Source organism: Elephantulus edwardii, unplaced genomic scaffold (assembly GCF_000299155.1).
Source record: "Elephantulus edwardii isolate Elephantulus edwardi_28Jun2011 unplaced genomic scaffold, EleEdw1.0 scaffold00016, whole genome shotgun sequence".
In the NCBI taxonomy this organism is placed as follows: domain Eukaryota; kingdom Metazoa; phylum Chordata; class Mammalia; order Macroscelidea; family Macroscelididae; genus Elephantulus; species Elephantulus edwardii.
This window is the reverse complement of record NW_006399766.1, coordinates 10848583-10859475: the sequence shown is the minus strand read 5'-3', so window position 1 is coordinate 10859475 and position 10893 is coordinate 10848583.

Here is a 10893-nt window from a genome sequence, read left to right as displayed (position 1 = left end):
TGTTCTGTGAGCAGAGCAAGGGAACAATATCATGAAAAGGTATCCTTTCTTCATACATTTTCAATCTATATGCTGAACAGATCATTCAAGAGGTTGGACTTTATGAAGGTGATTGTGGTGTCCAGATTGGAGGAAGACTCATGAACAACCTGAGTTACACAGTTGACACAACCCAGCTCACCAAAACTAAGGAGGACTAGAAGCGTTTGCTCCAGCAGATCAAGGACTACAGCCTTCAATACTAATTGTATCTCAACATCAAGGAAAAAATATCCTTGCCGGAGGCTGGACTGTATGAAGAGAAATGTGGCATCAGGATTGGTGGAAGATTCATCAACAATCTGCATTCTGCAGATGACATAACCCTAATTGCTGAAACTGAGGAAACCTGGAGCACTTGCTGCAGAAGGTCAAGGACAAAAGGACAACATCAAGAAGACAAAGATTCTCACCACTGGGCCAATTGGCAGCATCTGGATGGATGGTGATGAGATTGAGATTGTTAACAGCTTTAGTTTGCTTGGCTCCACAGTCAACACTCAGCAGCCAGGACATTAAAAGACATATTGCAATGGGAACGTCTGTTGTTAGGGATCTCTACAAAGTGCTGAAGAGCAATGATGTTACTATGGAGACTAGGGTGCACCTGTTACAGGCTATGGTCTTTGCAATCACTTGCTATGTGTCAGAGAGTTGGACAATAACTAGGGAGGATAGAAGGAGAATTGATTGCTTTGAGCTGTAGTGTTGGGAGAAGAGTACTGAATGTACCATGGACTGCTAAGAAAACGAACAGGTTTGTCCCAGAGAGGGTTAAACCAGGCTGCTCCTTGGAGGCAAGGATTCTGAGGCTTTGTCTGATATACTTTGGACATGTTGCAAAGAGGGACCAGTCCTTGGAGAGGGACATCATGCTTGGGAGGGTGGAGGGACAGTGCAGGAGAGGAAGACCCTCTATGAGGTAGGTGGATTGCTGCAGTGATTGGGGTAATGGGGGTAAGTGTGTTGGAGACAGTGAGGTTGGCACACAATAGAGTAGGGTTTAGGGCTCTTATACACAGGGTCGCTATGAGTCGCAGGCAACTTGACGGCACATAACAACAACAACAACAACAACAACCAGCAGGGCAATTGGAAGCATCATAATAGATGGAGAAAGGGTTGAGGTTATTAATGATTTCATCTTGCTTATATCCAAAATCAACACCCTTGACTCCAGCAGCAAGGACATCAAAAGATTATTTCTGTTAGGAAGATCTGCTGTCAGAGACCTCTCCAAAATTCTAAAGAGCAATGATAGCCATCTAAAAACTAAGGTGTGCCTGATCCAGGCCATGGTCTTCCCAATTGCTTGCTATGCATCTGAGTGCTGGACAAGAACTAAGGATAAAAGAAGAAAAATTGATGCCCTTGAGTTGTGGTGCTGGGGAAGAGTATTGACCATACCTTGGACTGCCAAGTGAACAAACAGGTCTGTCCCAGAGGGGGTGAAACCAGGTTGCTTCTTGGAGGCAAATATTTTTAAACTGTTTCACATACTTTGAGCATGTTATCAGGAGGGGCCAGTCCTTGGAGAAGGACCTCATGGTTGAAAGGCCAGTGCAGGAGAGGAAAAGTGGATGAGATGGATTGATAAAGTGACTGTGACAATGAGGGTGGGTCAGAGACTGTCGGAGAGAGTGAGGTTGGCTCAGAATAGGGCAGGGTTCAGAGACATGTTCCTAGGGTCCCTTTGGGTTGTAGTCAACTTGACAGCACCTAACAACACAATATCAACCACAGCAACCCTAAATGAAACCCAGCACTTTAATGAGGTCCCTGCCCCTATGGTCTCTTGAGTGGAAATGTTTCATCTCCCACTTACAAGAAGAAAAAATTCAACATATATAAGATTCCTCATTTTTAATGAGTGTGTATTATTGCTTCTGAAAGAAGTCCCATAATTTATTTAATCATTCCCCTATTACTCAACCCTGTAACCATTCCCCCTTTTTTTGTTCAGCAGTCTCCAAGTGATTATCCTTTTAGGTAAGGATCCTGAAGAACTTTTGCAAGTATAACTCTACAGTAAATTCTGAGTAGTGAGATTTCTGAATGAAAGGTACATTTAAGCCATTAGTAACTATTGACAATATCCCCTCTGGAAATAATGTCAATGGGCACTGCCTCCAAAAGAATATGAGAATCGTTCTTTCCATCTACTTTCACCACTATTACATGGCTGAGAGGGTAGGGACTTGTGTTGCCAATTCAAAGGCAGGTGAGCCTACCAGCTGCTCCAAGGGAGAGCAGCTTGTAATTTACAGTCTCTGAAAATCCTCTGGATAATCAGTAATGAGTCGGTCTTGACTTAATATGAATGGGTAGCATACCGTAATTAATTCTTTTTTCTACTAAATATCTTATAGGTGATGCACAATATTTTGTTATTTTTATTTTCATTTGTTCATGAACAAAATTGAGGTAATTCTTTTGTCACCGAATTACCCTATTTAATAGAGTCTATATTTTTTATTTTCAAAACAATTTTTTAACTTTATTATTTTTGTGTGTATGTACCGTCAAATTGGATCTGACTGGTACAGGAGGAGATTGCCCCTCCTTCTCCAGCAAAGTGTCTGGTGGATTCAAACTGTGTACCTCTGGGATTGAAGGGCAGCTGCTTGCCCCTAGGCCACCAGAGCTTCCTTAGACTCTATATTCTTTTGGAGATATGACATATCTGTTTATAAAAAAATAAGTAACACAAGGGTGGCAGGGATTGTATACTAATGAAGCAGTTTTTCTTTTGCTCTTCAAGGAGAGGAGCGAACTGGGGGTGGAGGTGGGGGTAGATAGGTGGGGAGAAAAGTGCAACAATGAATGAATGGAATTCCAAAATCTCTGTAGATGTTCATTGAAATTAATAATAAAAAAAGAAAATAAGTAACACAGGTGTACTATTTTAAACTTAATATAAGCAAACCCTTAGTTTCACTGTACCTTAGTTTCCTATTCAAAATGAGCAAGTACTCTATAGAGACTAGAGATTGTATTTTTGTGTAAACCAAGTAAATCTGAACTCACTGATTCTGACCCATTGTCAATGAGTAAATTACAATCCATAGTCACACTGCAGGACAGAAGAGAACTGCCCTATAGGGTTTCAAGGGTTGTAAATCTTCCTGTTTCTCCCACAGAAGGATTGGTGGAGTCAAACCACTGATTTTTTTCAGTGAGCAAATATACCACTAGGATTCCTTGTGTAAGAATAGGCAGAGAAATGTCCTTAGTCAGTGAGTTGCATGGCTAACTCCAAGGCAGGGCTTCGCTGGCCATTCAAGTCTACCAGCTGCTCCACAGTAGAAAGATGGGAAGTCTCTTCCTATGCCTTTGAAAACCCACTAGAGTCAGTCTGACTCCACAGCAATGAGTTTGTTCTTGAATTTTCTAAAACGAGGGGTAGAAGGGAGGAGGAAGAAGGATTCATTACCTGGACACACTGAGTTTCTGCTAAAAGTGATAGAAAATGTGGGTACAAATAGGCCAGTGTGGTTGGTTGGTCACACAAGATAGATGTAATGTCATGAAATTGTATATGTCAAATATATTAATATAACAAATATTTTACTATATATTTATATAATAGTGAAAATAAGACTATAGTTCTAAGTCTTTAAGTTCACTTGAGGAAAGAAAGAAGATGAAAGTATTAAAATTATAAGTAGTATGTAAACCATCAAATATATATGAAAACAGAAGTAAATTTTAGAAGATAATTATAATGGACAGTGCTAGAAAGCTCAAGTTATATCTCAGATCATTATAAAACCAATAATTGTGACTATATATATGCATGTAGATATTTTTTTCTTTTTAACTTTATAGTTGTTGTTAGGTGACATCGAGTTGAATTTGACTCATAGTGACCCTATGAACAAAAGATCTGAATCCTCTTCTCTCCTGTGGCATACTCACACTTTGATGTCAGGACACAATAGAGCCCCTGTACGGGAGTCTGTGTCAATCCACCTGGTCGAGGGTCTTCCTTTCTTTCGCCAACTCTTTGTCTTTCTGAGCATCATGCCCCTTTCCAAGGAATAGCTTCTCTTAGCAACATGCCTAAAATATGTGAGGTGAAGATTTATCATCTTTGTTTCCAAAGAGCACTCTGGCAGTACCCTCTCCAAGACATATTTGTTTGTTCTTTTGGTAGTCCATGGGATGTTCAGTACTCTTACCCAACACTACAGCTTAAAGACATCAATTCTTCTTCTATCATCCTTATTCATTGTCCAGCTCTCGGATGCATAGCAAGTGATCGGAAAGATCATGGCCTGAATCAGATGCACCTTAGTCCTCAAACTGACATCATTGCTGCTCAATAATTTGGAGAGGTCCCTCACTGTAGACTTGCCCAATGCAATGTGTCTTCTGATTTCCTGAGAGCTGGTACCAAGGGTCCTGATTATGGATCTAAGTAATGAAGTTGTTGACAGTTTCAGTCATTCTCCCATCTATCAGTCTAATGATAAGAATTTTTGTTTTCTTGACATTGAAATTAAATCCATATTGAAGGCTGTATTCTTTGATCTTCTGCAACAAGTGCTTCAAGTCCTTACTTTCAGCAAACAAGATTGTGTCATCTGCATAACGCAGGTTATTGAGGAGTCTTCCTCTGATCTTGATGCCACATTGCTCTTTATAAAGCCTTGAATAATTTACTTAGCATACAGTTTAAATAGTTATGGAGAGAGACTATAACCCTCACACACTTCCTTCTTAATTTTAAACCATGTAGTGTTGCCTTGCTCTGTTCACTCAACAGAATCCTGGTCTAGGTATAGGTTTCACATAAGCACACTTAAGTGCTCTGGGATTCCCATTCTTTTCAATGTTAGCTATAACTTGTAATGATCCACACAGCCTTCACATAGTTAATAGACCATAAGTAGACATTCTTTATATTTACATGATATGAAAGAAGTAAAATTATTTAAATAAAAGTTGAAACATTCATGTAACATTATTTTTTTTATCCAGGTAAAGTCCTTTTCAACTCCATACTACTACTTATATTATAAAAATTTTATAAGGCTGCTTTTAAAGTATATATACTATTTATTTTATTTGCTTTCTATATTTTTCATTTATGGTGAAGAGATTGACATTGTTAACAGGTGTAGTTTGCTTGGCTCCACAATCAACACTCTTGGTACCAGCAGCCAGGAAAACAAAAGACGAATTGCACTAGGAAAGTTAGCTGTCAGGGATCTCTTCAGAGTACTGAAGAGCAACGATGTCAGTCTGGATACTAAGGTGCCCCTGATCCAGGCCATGGTCTTTGCTATTATGTGCTAAGCATCAGAAAGCTGGACAATGACTAGGGATGATAGAAGAACTGATGTCTTTGAGTTGTAGTTCTGAAGAAGAGTATTGAATATACCATGGACTGCCAGGAGAACAAACAGGTTCATCCTAGAGAGAGTGAGACCAGGCTGCTCCTAGAAGGCAAGGATTCTGAGGCTTTGTCTGACATACTTTGGGCATGTTGTAAGGAAGCACTAGTCCTTGGAGAGGGACATCATGCTTGGAAGGGTGAAGGAGGGACAGCACAAGAGAGGAAGACCCTCAGTGAGATGGATTGATTCAGTGACTGGGGTAATAAGGGTGGTTGTATCAGGAACAGTAAAATTGGCACAGGATAGAGCAGGTTTCAGGGTTATTGTACATTGGCTTTCTATGGCACATAACAACAACAATATTTTTCACATATTTACTTTTTCATTTGCTATGCATCTGAGAGCTGGAAAATGAATAAGGATGAAAGAAGAATTGATGTCTTTGAGTTACAGTGTTGGAGAAGAGTACTGAACATCTTGTGGACTGCCGAAAGAACAGATAAGACTTGGGTAAAGTACACCCAGAATACTCCATAGAGGCAATGATGGCGAACCTGTGTCTCAAAGTTTGGGCATTTTTCTAGGAGAAGATATTCCTTGGAGAAGAACATCATGCTTGGAAAGGAGGAGCATCAGTGAAAGAGATGAACACCCAAATGAAATGGATTGACACAGTGACTGCACTAATGGGCTCAAGTGTGTGAGAGAAGACAGGGTTCAAATCTGCAGTTCATAGGGTCATTATGAGTCATACTCAACTTGATGGCACCTTACAACAATGGCTCTGATGGCCTGGTCACTGCCACCTCTAAGACCATGCTTTTCTGATGGTTCGAAATTCCCAGCAGCTCCCTGGGAGTAAGTTGGGCATGTGATTTATAGTCTCAGAAACACACTGGAGGATCAGCTATGCATTAATTCCAACTCTACAGCAATGAGAATATTTGTAATATGTTGCTCTGGTGCAATTGTTCATAGTGTGTTGCAGTGTTAAAAACAAAACAAAACAAAACAAAACAAAACAAAACAAAACAAAAGAACAAAAAACCCCGAGTATTTCCAGCAGTTTACAGCCACCGGTTGCTCCCAAGAAGAAAGATGGACAGTCTTCCTCCCATTAAGATTTACAGCCTCAAAACCTGATGGAAGGTGGCCATGAGTCAGCATCTACTCAAAGGCAGTAAGTGAGAGTGAGCATTTGTGACAACGGGCCTTGGTGGCAGAGCGGTAACGTGTTGAGCTGCAAACCAAATGGTTGTTAGTTTGAATGCACCAGCCACTCCAAAGGGAAAGATGAGCAGTCTCTTCCTGTAAAGACTTTCAGCCACCTTTTAAGAGTGGATTTAGGGAGGTTTGGGTTTGTTTTTAACATTTGTCATATATCAGCCATTTGACGAATTTAATGAAACAACATATGAGCAAGAACCTAAGGTGATGAAGGAAGAAGTTCAAGCTGCTTTGAAGGAAATAGCAAAAAATTATGTCCCAGGAATAGATGGTATACCAATTGACATATTTCAGCTTACAGATGCTGCCCTGGACGTGCTCACCAAGTTGTGCCAAGAAATCTGGAGAAACAACCACTTGGCCAACTGACTGGAAGAGATCGATATTTGTTCCCATTCCAAAGAAAGGTGACCCAACAGAGAGTGGAAACTAGAGAACAATATCATTGATTTCACATGCAAGCAAGATTCTACTGAAGATTATCCAAAACCGACTGTAACAGCACATCAGCAGAGAACTGCCAGAAGTACAGGCTGGGTTTAGAAGGGATCGTGGTACTAGGAATATTGTAGCTAATGTTGGATGGATATTGGCTGAAAGCAGGGAGTACCAGAGGAATGTCTATCTGTGTTTCATTGACTATATGCAAAGGTGTTTGACTCCGTTGATCATAACAAACTGTGGCTGACTCTGAGGAGAATGGGAATCCCAGAACACTTGATTGTGCTAATGAGAAACCTATACTTGGACCAAGAGGCAGTTGTCAGAACAGAGCAGGGAAATAGTGCATGGCTCAAAATTGGGAAGGGTGTACGCTAGAGATGTGTCCTGTCTCCATACCTTTTCAACCTGTATGCAGAACAGATCATCCGAGAGGCTGGGCTCTATGAGGAGAAGCGTGGCGTCAGGATTGGTGGAAGATCTATCAACAATCTGTGTTATGCAGATGACACAACCCTGCTTGCTGAAACTGAGGAGGACCTGAAGCGCTTGCTGCTGAGGGTCAGGGACTGCAGCCTTCAATATGGATTGAGGCTCAATGTCAAGCAAAGATTCTCACCTCTGGACCAATTGGCAGCATCAGGGTTGATGGTGAAGAGATTGAGATTGTTCGCAGCTTTTGTCTGCTTGGCTCCACAGTCAACGCTCTTGTCAACAGCAGTCAGGAAATTAAAAGACGTATTGTGATGGGAAAGTCTGCTGTTAGGGACCTCTCCAAAGTACTGAAGAGCAATGGTGTCTCTCTGGAGACTAAGGTGCATCCGATACAGGCCATGGTCTTTGCAATCACTTGCTATGCATCAGAGAGTTGGACAATGACTAAGGAGGATAGAAGGAGAATTGATGCCTTTGAGCTGTGGTGCTGGAGAAGAGTATTGAAAGTACCATGGACTGCTAGGAAAACAAACAGATTCATCTTGGAAAGGGTTAAACTGGGTGGCCCCTTGGAGGCAAGAATTCTGAGGGTTCGTCTGACATACTTTCGACATGTTGTAAGGAGGGACAGGTCCTTGGAGAGGGACATCATGCTTGGGAGAGCGGAGGGACTGACAGCACAGGAAGGGAAGACCCTCTATGAGGTGGGTTGATTCAGTGACTAGGGTAATCGGGATGGGTGTGTCGGAGACAGTGAGTTTGGCACAGGACAGAGCAGAGTTTAGGGCTTTTGTACATAGGGTCGCTCTGAGTTACAAGCGACTTGACGGCACATAACAACAACAACAAAAGAAATATTAAACCATTGTCTAGTGTATAGTTCGACTAGCAATTCTGTAGAGTCGTATGTGGAATAGTTCCCAATTTTGACTGAAATATAATGTGCAAGCATAAATGTCTTTATAGACCAAGTCCTTTTCTTTTTCTTGTTTCTAAGTTTATTGTTTTTGAAAATGGATTCCTTCAGCAAGGTTGCCTAAATTTCAGTAGTAATGTATTGCACAAGAATATATTCCACCCCCCCATAACCTGCCAGCAATACCCTATCCAAACTGGTATCTTTTTACAAATAAGCGTACTTCAGACAACAACTCATGGCTATTGCTATTGGGGGCCATCAAGTCAACTCCATCTCATAGTGACAGATTGAAACTTGGCCCAATCCTGCGCCACACTTAAACCCATTGTTGAGGTCACTGTGTCAACCTCATTGAGGGTCTTTTCCTCTAATCTTCCATTTTTCCAAGGATGACATCTCATTCTGAAGACTGGCCCCTCTTGATAACATGCCCTAAGTCTATGAGAGGAAGTTTCACCATGTTTATCTCTAAGGAGCACCCTGGTTGCATGTCCTCTAAGACATTTGTTGTACTCTTGGAAGTCTGTGGTCTGTTCAATACTCTTCACCAACACCACAATTTAAAGGCAGCCACCCTAAAAAAAATAAATAAAGGCAGCCACCCTCCTTTGGTCTTCTTTACTCATTGTCTAACTTTCAGACGCATATGAAGCAACTGAAAATACCATGACTTAGGATAGGTATACCTTAGACTTTAAAAATCACATCTTTGTACTTTACCAATTTTTTTTTAATCAGACATTGTCTTTTCTTTTTACTTCTATGATCTTATTTCCTTATCCACTAAAGAATTATCTTGTGTTTCTTTTTTAGATTTTATTTTAATAATTTTAATGAACATTTAGAGAGACTTTGGATTTCCATTCATTCAATGTTGCACTTTTCTCCCTGCTCAGCTCTCCCCCTTCCCCCCCCCAGTTTGCTCCCTCTTTGAAAAGTAAAAGAAAAATTCTTTCTTTGGTATACAATACCCCCCACCCCTCCCACCACCCCAAGTACACTCCACTATGCAACCTTAATTGTGGACTCTTGTGATAACCATATCGCTTTTAAATTATTCTCTCCTTCATCTGTTTCAATGCAGTATACACAATTTATCCAGTTTTTCTCAGTCTTACCCCAACCGGTTCTTGACAGCAGATTTTCCCACTGTAATCCTTCTTTTTAAAAATGTTTTCTTGGTTTGTATGTAATCATTCATATACACCATGTTTTGTACATGTACTTTGTGTTTTACACATTTACTTACATTATATTTTATGTAATTAATTACCATTGCTCTATGCTTATTATTATCCCATCTTTTCAAGTCCACATTGAACATTCCTCAATTTTTCAACTCCTTCCACCCACTAACCTCTGCTATCCTAGTGATTTTTTTCCCTTCTCCTTTTTCTGCCCCTCTTTTTCCCATTCCCCTTTTGAACATTTGTACATATCTTGCTCAGTTATCCTCCTATTATCACAATAGGAGCCTTATGCAATATTTGTCCTCATGTGACTGAGATACTTCACTCAGCATAATGCTTTCTAGACTTTCTCAAGTTTCATAGTATTTAATGAAGTCTTCGTTACTTATTGCTGTATAGTATTCTATCATGGGAATGTACCACAATTTCTAAATCTATTCATTTGTTGATAGGCATTTAGGTTGTTTTCATTTGCTTGCTCTTATGAATAAAACTATGAACATAGGTGTACATATTTCCACTCTTAATTCTAATTTCCTTGGGGATATTTTCCTAGCAGTGAAATAGTTGAGTGATACGGGATTTCTATGTTCAGCTTGAGGAAATGCCAAACCACGTTCCATAGTGGTTGTACCATTTTACACTGCTACCAGCAGTACATAAGAGTTTCAATCTCTCCATGTCCTGCCTAATATTTACTGTTTACTGTCCTGTTAAACTTTGCTTCTGCTGCTGGAGTGAGATAGTATCTTATTGTTGTTTTGGTTTGCATCTCTCTGATTGCTAGTGATTTTGAACATTTCCCCGTGTGTGTTTTTTCTTGAGTGTTAAGATTATTTTACTTGCTATCTTCTGAGCTTTTACATTTTTATACAATAAAAATTATTAAATTTTTTTATTGGGAAAAACATATTGGGGGTACAAGGAGGGGAGGGTTGGGGGCAGAACGGTGAGCATGGCCCAGGATGCAGTTGCAGAGCTGCACAGTTTGGTTGGTGAGGGGAGCAGGTGAAGGAAATAATGAGGGTCCAGAGGGGACTAGATACTACAAAGGAATGACAAGCATTTTCCAATGGTAATTAAAAAACTGTCTTATTGATTTGGGAATTGGATGCCGACTCTCTGGCTTCTTCATGATGAACAGGGGCATAGATGTAAAGGGAGGAAGGGAGGACGCTTTATCACCTTGCTGGTGGTCTTGGGTTAAAGCTGCTTGCCTTCTTGCTCTGTTAGAAGATATTTTCCTGTCATTTGCTCCCCTCTGGACTGCAAAGTGTTTTCCCAGGTGGGTCCAGTGGGG